Raw genomic sequence first — 13,086 nt, forward strand, 5'->3', positions numbered from 1 at the left:
TTAAACCACAGAAAAAAGAAGAAGAGTTACTAGATACCTACGACTCCTATGGAGATGCTTTCAAAGCAAATGAAAGTACTATGACGGATGTAAACTTTACACAGTACAAAGCAACGTTGAACAATGAATAACAACAAAAAGAATAACTCCAGGCCCAAATAGATGTGGACAGTAGTCAACCTTCTGTAACAGGAAGCCAAGAACACTTGGACAGCCACTAATAGCAAATGAGGCAGAATTAGCCATGACAGAAGTAGAAAACACCATGGGCCTCATTACGAGTAGGGCGGTAAGGGATACCGGGCACCGTTAAGGAGACCGTTACCGGTAATCCCTTACCGCCTTACTACGGGTTCCCTTAGCAGGTCCCTCCTTCAACACCTGGTTTTACCAGGCATTATGGACAGGACCAGTTAAGAGACTACAGAGCTAATAACAGTACCGCAAATTGTGGTACCGTTATTAGCTCCATCCCCATTCCCATTGAGCCCTATGGAGTCTCAAATGGGAATGGGGAATGGTTCTTGGAATAGGGACTTACCGGGTCCTCCAAGGTTAGAATGACCTGGTAAGTTCCTATTTCGCCAACCCGGACCTGGAATGCGGTAAGGGGATAGCCATGATGCTCGTAGCACCATGGCTACGGCCTACCTCGTAATGAGGCCCCATGTGTCAGTAGGAACAATCTACAGAAGACTTTGCTGTACTAAAATCACAACTGAACAATGAGCAGCGTAGCATTTTCCAAGAAATTACAAAACAAATTGAATGTGGTGTGCAACATGAAAATAAAAACTTTACCTGCCAATGCTACAAACCTATACTGCTATACATCAGTGGTCAAGCTGGTTTTGGCAAAACATTATTATTCAAAATCATCAGCAAGTTCCTCCAACAATTGACAAACAACAAACTGTCAATTGTTGTAACTGCTCCCACATGTTTAGCTGCCTACAACATAGGTAGTGTCACTTTACACCAATTACTACTCCTTCCAGTAGAACACCAAAACAAATTAGACTACTACACACTTTCAACAGAAGCTGCAATGGAACTATGCAGAATTTTCAAACAAATAAAAATGCTACTAATAGATGAGGAGAACATGGTCTCCAACCTAATGTTGGCTTTGATTCACCTCAGATTATGAGAGGTCCTCAAAACAGACTACGAAGAGCTCTTTGGCGGAAAACACATTATTGTTTTCGGAGATCTTCTTCAATTAACACCAGTGAACGCTGAACCTTTTTTTAAAACCTTAGTGCACAACTGTGCCGTACAACTCTTGGCAGCATAGGAAATGTCAAACTTTGGCAACATTTCCGATACAGAGAATGAACTGAAAACATGTGCCAGTGTGCAGACCTCACATACGCCAACATTTTAAAATGTATTAGAGTTGGTGTAATATTTAAAGAAGCACAATCAATATTAAAACCAGGCACATACATGCACTCTATGGCCATAACTCATATGCCTCTGATGTCATGGAACAATTACCCCACAAAAATGTCAATTGTATGTCCTTGATGCCAAAGCTGTTCAAAATTCAATGAATTCAATGAAACAATGTTAAAAAAAGAAATGCAACCAATAATTGAAATTTGTTCCACAGACAAACTCGATGTACATGGCATGACACTACCCATGTGCCAACAAGCCACAATAAGACTACCTTAGAAAACTCTATCTCCAACACAGCTGGTTTGCAGAAAATATAAAAATTATCTTTCAACTGTGGAGTAATGCTTAAACGTAACCTTGATGTGGATTAAGGACTAGTTAATGGAGCACTTGGTACAGTTGTTGTCTTTCAAACATACCCACATGACAACAACATTCAGTTTGTCAATATTCTCTTTGACAACCTATCAGAAGTTAGAAAGATAGGATGCTCAACAGCACGCTTCCTTCTTTTCAAAGACATGTATGTACGCAGAGAACAATTTTCATTAACTCTAGCATACGCAGTCACCATTCACAAATCACAAGGTCTTTCCGTAGATAAAGCATTGATAGATATTGGTAGCATAGACTATAAAGAAGGCATGAGCTATGTAGCACTATCATGCTTACGTACACTTGATGGACTAATTCTAATCAACTTTGATGCAAGTAAAGTAAATGCTGATATTCCTTGCATTCTAGAATACAATAGACTGCGTTCACTCCACACCCCCATATAAAAACCTATCCTGTTCCGCAAAAAGCAAAACATTGTAAAAGTAATCTACTTCAGACTGGAACGATACAAGATCTCAATGCAATTCCTCCAAAGAAAGTAAAAGAAGCTAATACTTCATCAAGTACCACAACCGAAGAAGAATCTACCGCTCAAAATAACTCAACTACTTCTTCAAGGAAGCAACACACACTCCAAACAAATGACTTTGACATAGAACTGTCAGGTCCATTCAAATTTTCAAATACAACTGTTGTAAATTGCTATGCAAATGTAGCAATAAATGTTCTATTCCAAATGCCACCAATTATTGACAACATTTACTTACACAGTACAGACCAATTGTGTTTGCAAATGTTAGTTCTTCATAGAAATGCACTTACAGCGTTTCTGGAATAAGGCAGGAATTGGACTACTGTGCTAGAATGGTCAAATTCACTATAAACTCACACGAAGATCCACAATAATTTCTAATGTACGTACTACAAGTACTGGAAAACAAAAACATACCTATAAATTAATTCTTCCAGATTTCATACATGCGGAAACATGCATGCACTCTCTGCAGCCATGTGGCACAGGAACAAGTCCCTAATGAATGCTTTACATATGTATCCATGCCTAACTGTGAATCCATTCCATTTCAGCATCTTGTACACAATGCAAACAATGGCAGAGTATGTACTACCTGCAATTCAGATAATCATTCCACCTTACAAATACAAACACATAGTGAATTCATAATAGTAATGATTTTATGTTACAATATAGATGGTACCAAAAACAACTGCAAGCTGACTGGATTCACACATGGGGCCTCATTACGACCCTGGCACCTGATTACGAGGTCCCTTTGCGGGTTCCCACCTTAACCGCTGGTTTTACCAGCCGTTATGGAATGGACCCGCAAAGGGACCTTGGTGCTAATTACAGTACCGCAATTTGCGGTACCATAATTACCGCCGTCCCCATTCCCATTATGTCCTATGGGGCAAAAATGTGAATAGGGAATGGCCATGGTGAAATGGGGAAGTACCGCCCCGCCAACCTTGGAATGGGATGGTACTTCCCCATTTCACCATGGCGGACTCGTTACAATACCGGCAGCAACCATGGTGCTAACAGCACCATGGTTTAGCACCGGTGTTGTAATGAGCCCATGGTCAAGTATCACTTGGTAAGAAAACCTTCAAAACAATAGGAATGATCTACCACGCATGAGCCACAAACAATGCAGGTCACTACACTGCATATATACAAAAAGAAATGTGGATGGTTTGAATGTAATGATACTACCACTACTTTAAAACAAAGATTCCAGCATTTCTTGTTAACGCTTATTTAATATTCTTAAAACCAAAATTTTGTAGCTAATCTGTGAATAAACATTGAAAAAAACTTCAATTTCAAAATGATAAACAGTTAGAATATGCCAACAGGTATCTAACTGCCCCAAGATTCTGCAACAAGCAAACAGATAAATGAATAGCACTAAAATGTAACAAGAAATATACAGTTAGAATACGCCAACAGGTATCTAACTGCCCAAAAATGTACAACAACCCAACAGATAGATTAATAGCATAAAACTAGAAATAAACAATTAGAATATGCCAACAGGTATCTAACTTTACCAAAAATCTGTAACAAGCCAACAGATAGAAGATTAGCAAGACAAGAAACAAGAAATAAACACTGAAAACAATGATAAAATATATTTTACCACAACATAAAAAAAGGCTTTTTTTTTAATCTAGCATGGATTTTTTTCCACAGATCCAATGATTTAATAAACAAACACAGAAACTGAGCAAATTGAACAGTACACTGGTTTGAACTATAGTACTTCTAAAATACTAAATATGAGGGTCAAAAATACAGAAATGTCTATCATGCAATGCAATAACTCATTATGAACTACCTACACTAACATATGATCTTCTTTTTTATTGCAGAGATTTAAAAATAATGTCTGCTCCAATTAAACCATGCCATGAAAAACCTGCATACAACCACAAAAAGTCAAACAGTAAGTATATAATAAATGGACCCACAAACCATAACACACCCATTCAAGCAGGCATCTAACCATAGACCACAGTCCAAAATGTTTAATTCCATGGGTATTTTATGCTGCATTGCTTGTTATCAAACTCTACAATCTTAACTGCATAGCCTAGCCAAAATTTTTCAGACAGACTTTACAAATGAAATAGTACACAAACTTTTGGGTTGCGGATGTTTGATGGGTGTTTGATTCTATGAGTGCGTTATGCTGCGGTGGTTGTGGCCATGCAGCATAACACACCCATGCTACCAAACATTTTCACTGTGGTATGTGGACTGCTTATGGGGGGAATTAATTACAATCAATGCTCTACTACCATCCAAAACCATCATCATACTAAAGTAAAATAGCTAGAAGTGTGCCCAGTATTTAGTATGTCTGCAGACAGCCGAGGTGACCATGGACACCGCAAACACATCAAGAGCTCCTGCCACCTAAACAAATACAGCATTTGACCCATTTCTTACTCCCCCACCCTCCCCAAGCACTCCTACACGAACACACTCCCCAAAATTGCATATTTGCTCAGTTTGACACTGTGCTTTCCGCGGATATCCGCGGATCCAATATGGCGCGTGAATCAAAACAATGTGACGCACCTCATGCCTCATCCCAACCAATCACAGAACACGTCGCGTGTCCCGGGAGACGACGCAAGCCTATTAGCCTATCGGTGTCCTGTCCACGGAGCGAACAGAGAAGTGTGTCAGCGGAGCAGACACAGATATCACAAATTATTTTAGACCTACTTTTTGGTCATTTTAAAAAGAACTACTGGACAGATTTCCACCAAATTTGCAAAAGCACGCTTTCAAGACCAAGCTGTCGCTCCTGCTGCAAATCTGGTGGAAATCCGTCCAGCGGTTTGAGCATTAGGCGTGAGCAAAGTTTTTTCTCCATTCAGTCTATGGGAAACAAATACATTTTGGGACCCCCACCCCTCTAACTTTGCCCCCCCCTTGACCAAACCTTACCAAACTTCAGAGTGGGCCATATACTTTTTTTGCAAAGTTTGGTGAGGATTCGTCCAGGGAAAGTGAAGTTAAAAGCCATCCAAAAAGTGCTCTTCCTATGGGTTTAGCATCTTAGCCATAATTGCATGGCCGCTACGGCAGGCAATGTAATATATATATATAAACTTTTTTTTGGGAAAGGCTGAGATGAAAGATGGCTGTACATTATGGAGCCAAAGTTTTTAACCAATAAAGAGGTTGAAGAAGGTATGCTGGTGTCGTCTTAATTTGGCAAGTACTGCAGGAAGGAGAGTGCTCATCAACGCCTGGCGTTAAGTCGGTCTTTGGGAAAATATATATATATATTTGTTACACCCAATATGCTTTTAAGTATTGAGCTATCTAGATTTCTGTAGTGCTAGGAGTGCGCAATCCACTATGTTTAGTTCAGATTAAATAGGCCTTGGGTTTACCAGAGTAGAGGAAAATGCACTTCCAGGAAATCAGCTCACATTAAAGGTTGTAACATTAGGAGCGATAATATCTTCGATTCCACTCTCTCCTTCTTTCTTTTCTCACTTTCCCTCAGCGGCTCACTAGCTCCAGAGCCTTGGTTCTCTCTTGGCTGGACTACTGCAACAGCCTTTTCCTCAACCTCCCTTCTTCTGCCATGTGCCCTCTGCAACTCATCCAGAACAGAACCGCAAGATGTATCCTTGGCCTCAAGCCCAGGGATCGCATCTCTATGGCACTGAAATATCTTCACTGGCTCCCCGTGGCTACAAGGATCAAGTTCAAGACCCTCTGCATTGTCCACAAGGCTTTCTGTGGCCTGGGACCTACCTACCTGCAATGCTGCCTATCTAAATACTGTCCCTCATGAGCCCTCTGCCCATCTACCTATAATAAAAATAAAAAAAAACATAATAATACTTTTATTGTTTCAGCATGGTGTACAGTGATTTTGAATTGTTGCCTTTTGCACTTAATGTTTCATATCCATATGCTGGCACCCATATCCCTATACATTCCGACATGGTGCTACTTTCCGTAACATTTCATGTTGTTAGGGTATTTACTTGGAACAATAAACGATGAATATGACAAACATATATTAATGTGTTCCATTTGCATTGGCTTGGTGAGATATATGCAAACACTCTATGTGCTGAGCATTCAACCTAATCTCATATTAACATGCAAACAACAAAGGATAGCATTGGGTATCCTTACTGCCTAATTGCCATCATTAGACACCATTTTCATTGCTTTGCTCACTTTATCAGTTCATTTTAAGGTCACGGTTGGAGGGGATCAAACATGCGTTCCCGCTGCTTAATTTATTTGAGGGAGACATCAAATGGAATGATCAAATGTCTTTAGTCTCTTATCAAACAAATGAGGATATAGTTGCTTGATAATAACTCTCTTTTTCAGACGGGAGGCATATTAACCGAAAGTTTATTCACTTGGAATTTACTGATATGCAAAACTGTTGCACATTGTAGGTATGTGAATATAATTTGAGAGAAATGGGAAAAGTTATAGTTGACGTAATTCAACATATTTTAATATCCCTAAGAATGTCTGGGAAGCACAATGTGGATATCTGTTGTCAAGGACTCTTCAAGTGGAAAGAGACGAATCATGAGTACTCAAGTGAAAGGTGTGCTTAGTTCTTTTCATAAATGCTAACATTCTCATCTGAATAGAAGAACCCTCCATCGTCTACAAACTGATTAGAAGACAACAATGGAATCCATCCATCCATCCATCCATCCATCCATCCATCCATCCATCCATCCATCCATCCATCCATCCATACTTGTCCCTCATGTTGAAGTAATATAACTCTTCTGTTGGTTCATAATCAAATGACCTCTGACAGGAAGCTCTCCTCTGTTCCTTTATGTACCGCTAGACATTTCACAGGGACCATAAATACCTCAATCCTTCACCCTCCTCAAGTTGTTTAGAGGGTTTATTTAGCTCCATGAATCAGCAATCCCAATGACTCTATATTATCGCAAACATAGGACAGATTCTAAGGCCCCATTTTACTCTTCTTGACACCCAAGAAGAAATGCAAAGTCCCCAATGCATCACTAACCCTTATTTCTTAGCAGTTTATTTGAATGCCATCTTTTTGCCAACTGAAAGCTCTCTCCAGCCAAGAAGGGAGTTTCAATGTGGAGATTGGGGCTACATGTCTATTAATACTCTGGATAATTTAATGGGCTGAATAGGTATTTTCTCTGACATTGTTAATGTGTGAACAGTGAAATGATCCTTATTGGTGTGGATGTACTTCATGGGCAGGGGCGGGGGGGTTGTTTCTGTCAAGATGGCTAGGGGCCTTGGCAATTTGTTAATTTACTAGTCTGTAGAAGCTACAATACTTAAAACATGCATATAGGCATTGTCTAAAAAATAAACTCATCAAGGATTTCTATGAGTCTCATTCAGGCTTTGGTTTGGTAAAGGTGGTATATGTTGAGGTTTAAACATTTCCTGGAGAGGATGGGGAAAGCCTTTGATCCCTACTCACTCTCTTGGTCACAAAATCCATGTTCAGTAGCGGGAAAGCTAGATGAAACTAAGGAGATGTGCAACTGATGGAGGACTTTAGTATATGTATGTCTGAGAGGAATGTCCTGGATTCTTGAATTCTCTTGAACCCTTTTGGAAGTTTATATGAGTAAAAATACCCTTGTCTACCACAGACATTGCTATCATGTATCTTATTTCAACATTTCATCAGTTTCCTCTGCTTGAGCTGAAAACCCATTGATTTCTCGTTTCGTTTCAATCCAATATTTAAATAAACAACTGTTAGAGCATCAAGTTCATCACAGAAGCGCATCCCAGATCAACAAAAACACATTGGCATGAACGTTATTTAAAGTTAAACTCACTGTTCCACATAATCCATAGACAGATGTAAATACAGGACAATAAGCCTACTTCATCTTTAAACGTCTCTTATCTGAACAAGAACACTAGGCTATCACCAAAGTGATGACTAGACACTCTCTTCTTTTTAAATAGACAAACACTAATCAAACCCATTCTTCAACATAACCTGTATGAACTGACTTCCATGGGCTACATTATTCCATCCGCATCATATTCTTATACCTGCATCTCAAGATAAATACATTGGACAAATCCATTCACCATCAAATGTCCACTGAGGAAAAGACTACAGACTAACCCAATGATCAAGGACTAAGGTCACAGCTAAGTCCTTTTTTGGATGGTCCTGCATTTAGAAAAAAAAAGAACAAAACAACAATACATTATTCAATGAATCAGAACCAGAAGGTTAACGAAAGTGACTTGTGGATCCTCAAATGTAATCAGAAACATGATGATGGTTTGTTATTCCTAGCACTTTCCCCAGGGTCATTCACTCTACTCTTTGAAGACAAGATTAGGATTTTAAAAAATACATTTGCTAACACGTTTTCTGTTTTTTTGTAAGGCTTGAAATCATAAGTCAGGAGAATCCAGATTTGCTAATTAATGATTCACTTGCATGTTTTGATCATGGAAGTCATTTAATGACAACAACGGACAACCACAAGAAAAACTTGGACGACCACCGACTAACCCTACTAAAAACGTTCTAATGCTCTGCATTTCCATCTCCAACACTGAAGAAACCAGACAAATGTCTCTGCCACAAAAACAAAAGCACTGCAAACTACAAGCACCCTACTGACTTTCCAAAACACCCAAGATGCACATAGACCACCCACATACAACCATGCACTAAAACACCACACACTGATTAACTGAAAACAAACCAGCACACAGTGACTGTTTTTTTCAAAACTGAAGCCATCAACAGCATATTAAAGCTCTCTTGTGCTTATCCCTCTCATTCCCACTAACTAACCCATCCCAACCCCCTCCCTTACTGATGCTCCTGGGCACGTGGAAACCATGAAAATGGCAGCTGTGGGCAGTACAAATCACAACAACATATCATAACTTAACAACATTTCAAACATCGTAACATTTTGACTTCCAAAACAATGGACTCTTTCCCATTTTTAGGCCTAGAATTGTGCTACTTCAGGTCCTAAAAATGGAATGAAGTTCAGTCATCATCAAATGAAGACCACCAACACAATCCCATTCACAACTAACCCATACCTGATTAAAGACAACAATCCACCATCATATCCTTCCATTATTCTGAAGAAGATCTGTCAACTACTAACAAGGCATAGTTCAGCAAAAGGTCTATCTACAGTTAACCACATCCCCCTCCAGGCTTTTTGGGCGAATGGATCAGCAGCCTACTCAATTCACCCTCATCAGACATAAGCAACAGATACCAGATATCAATTTAATCTATTATCATATGCTATCTGACAACAACCATCAGTTCACCATCAGGTCCAACTAGCCACAAGATCATCATCCCGGCCCAAACATTGCCATCCTCTATCTGAGTAGAGGGCTGAACGGCACCCCAGTTACATGTCTGCTTTCTTCTCCCCTCCCTTAATAATTATTTGATATAACCTTGTGAGACCCTTTCTCTCTCCCCTTACCCTATCACTCTGAAACACCAATTGAGAAATTAGTGTATAACCATCAGTGCCAGAAAGTTAAGACATTCTCTGTTTTATCGCCTTATAGATATTCACTATAGGGCAATACCTGGCTTAACCAACTGCACTCTGCAAATAACGATCCAGTCACCTTTGAAACGAGGAATGGTTCTGTTGTGATGTAAAAATGGTACTCTCCCTCAGCACTCCGTCCTGTTTCAGTTTCGAACATTAACTTTTCAAGCAATGACATGGAACTTCTTTGGATTTTTTAAAAGACACATGCCACTTAGTCGAAGGAAAAACGTCATTGAATGCAATTGTCTCTCAGCTGAACTGGTTTCCAGGCAGTCCTGCTGTAGCCTTTGAAAGTTTATCAACTCCTACTGGCATTCCACTCTTCGTGCAGTCGGCCGTGTTATAGGGCTGCAGCTGCACCTGTGAGCCGTAGTTTCTCTTTTCTGCACTTCAGGAATTCTCTCTGCTGGAAGATGGCGCTCGGCTGGACACAGCATAGATCACCTAGTTATGACTACTTGGAAGGAACTATTTATCCACAGGCGGATGAATAGCAAAGGGGGACTGAAGTGGGTTCTATAATGAAAACAGTTTACTGAGTTTACCCTATGTCACCATGTTGTATTTGTTCACAAGTATTACGCCCATGGGTGTTCCTGAGTTGGCATCATCTGCCACAAACACCACTTATCAACCCTGCGGGCCCATGTCATATGTGCCTTTTCACACAAGTCCAGGGATTTACGTTAATGTCAGTTGTGTAGTACCACGCGTATAATGCAGGGAAACAAGACACACTTTAAAATTAAAAGTTATGTGGGGTGAAAAGAAAAGACTACCTGCATATGTCACATATGGCATACAGACACCAAGCTGCTAATGCTGTTAAAAAAGGAAACCCCTGTCTGCGGATGGACATGATACTTTTGAACTTTCAGCTCATTGGGAACCCACAGGTTTTTCCATTTTCCTGGGCTCCCTACTTATGTTATTGCCATCGTACCTGCTCACGCCCACTGCGGGCAGGCAATCATTCATGCAACGAATTAATTGGATATTATATAACCAGCGTGGCTGCACTACAAAGGTCAATGCCTAGTATCCTTAGCTCTCTGTAATGTTTTCCCTTCAAATAATTATGTGGTCTTTCATCGCCATAATTAGGGACCAGGAGTTCTACACTCCTCAGGGCAAAGACTTGTTTTTTCCCTTTAACTTAATCATTTTCGATGGCTTGTCTGCTTGTCGGGGGTCATTTGTTTCTCCTTATCTCCATCCAGAACGGTTCCTGCTGGCCGCTGCAATCAAGATTAATGAGGTCCCTTAGTCCATGCAGGGATCTCATTTTTCTAAGCGCTGTTTGCAGGTTGAGATTTGAGTGCCAGCAGGAAGGATTGCGGGTGACACTGCCAGGTGTCCTACATGCTGATAATGAATGCCACCGTTGCAGAGAGAGATTTCTTGAAGAATGCATTTCTTTCTTCGACATCAGAGAGCGTTGATGAAATCCAGGCTTAAAGTAAGGTGGCATTTCCTGCATCTAGGCCTCAGGAAGGGTTCATGTTAAGTCCACCTGAGTATCTCTGACATCCCTCACCATACCACAAGCTCCATCCCAGCACCGAGCATGTTCTTTAAAATGCTTCACCTTTCTCATTGGCCAGACAGGGAGGGACACTCAAGGAATTGTTATTATTATTATTATTATTATTATTATTATTATTATTATTATTATTATTATTATTATTATTTATTATTATTGAATGTGCACAGACCTAGCTGCGGGAAGCAATGGAACACATACGGTGATATACGCCGAAAGGAAAGCAGATCAGAAGGGATGAATGCAAGGAAGAGCAGCACTTATAACACGGGAGCGGGAGGGCGTGCGACCTGGGGTCAAGGGATTTACAAGCAACCATGGGTTGAAACAGCCTCCACTTAGGTAAAGAGAGACAGAGGTGTGGACTACGGTGTGTTGGTTGGTAGTAACCTGTGCAACTCCCCAACATTTCATATATAGGTTTATGAAATCAATATACAAAAGATGACTCCAAAATTGTCACTCACAATAGAAACTTCTTTGTAGCTTTACAAAAAGGGACATTTGCCCTGAACCCCCACTTTGGGCGGGGCCCCAACGGACGACCTGATGGAAAGAGCTTATTTTTAATGGCACAGAAGCAATGCACGCCATCATAGTGTGCCTTGTGCTACTAAGCTTCTGTATGTCACTCCATGCAAAGTTTACAGTGTACCTCTTTCCCATTAAAGGAAACCAGATGCTACCAAGCAAAGGTTATCCATCTCTGGGAATATTCTGCTTGCTGGAAACCTCCAATTATTGCCACCAGTGGTGGTGTTGTGGATGAGTCTATTTTCCAATGGGGTAATGTTGTATATTAATTGTTCTGCATCCCCAGTACTCCCTAGTTCGCCTCTTGGTTTGAGTATGGGAGAGCTGTTGCTGGGAAATGGGGATTTCACATTGTCTCTTTTCTAGCTGAGGCCTTTCAGCCTGGCAATCCTTACACACATTGCTGGACAGACAGTAAAAGGGGCAGCTCAGATCCTTTGAATGCCTTTACTTTAATGAATGTCTTTCCACCTGGGATTTGCCACCCAGTGGGAATAAATACTGCCTGTCGCAGTAGTTTTTAAATATTCTGCAACACCACCATAATACTTCACAAAACAAAGTTTGTTATCCATTGCACGATTTTCAATTTAGACATTTAGGTACGTTTGTTATGATCAAATGTATAATCTTGCCTGTCAACAGATAAACGGAGCATTATTTCAGAACAGTTTTTTGACCCCCTTCTGAAATTTGGGCAAATTGAATAATGGGAATTAGGGTGGCCTTGCCAATTGATGTGAGACTGTTACCCCGTGAAGGATGAGAAGCACATTATATGTTGGACCCTTAACCAACCACTGTTGTACGTTGATAAACAATCCTTTCAGGTCGTGCAAGGGTTTCCCATAGAGGGAACCCAATTTAGTTTTCTGTTGTCTTCTGCATGCTTTCAGCTGCTCTTGCTAAAAACAAATAGCGTGTGGCCTGCAACAATATGGGCCTCATTCCGAGTATGGCGGTAGGGGGTTAACGGCACCGGTAAGGATGCCGGTGCCGTTAACACCCTACCGCCATATTCCGAGGTCCCGCAGTGGGTCCAACCAGGAACAACTGGTCTGACCAGCCGATCTTAGCAGGACCCGTTAAGGGACCATGGAGCAAATAACGGGCCCGCAATTTGCGTGCCCATTATTAGCTCCTTCCCCATTCCCATTGAGCCC

Source organism: Ambystoma mexicanum, chromosome 10 (genome assembly GCF_040938575.1).
Source record: "Ambystoma mexicanum isolate Mex_15411 chromosome 10, UKY_AmexF1_1, whole genome shotgun sequence".
Lineage (NCBI taxonomy): Eukaryota > Metazoa > Chordata > Amphibia > Caudata > Ambystomatidae > Ambystoma > Ambystoma mexicanum.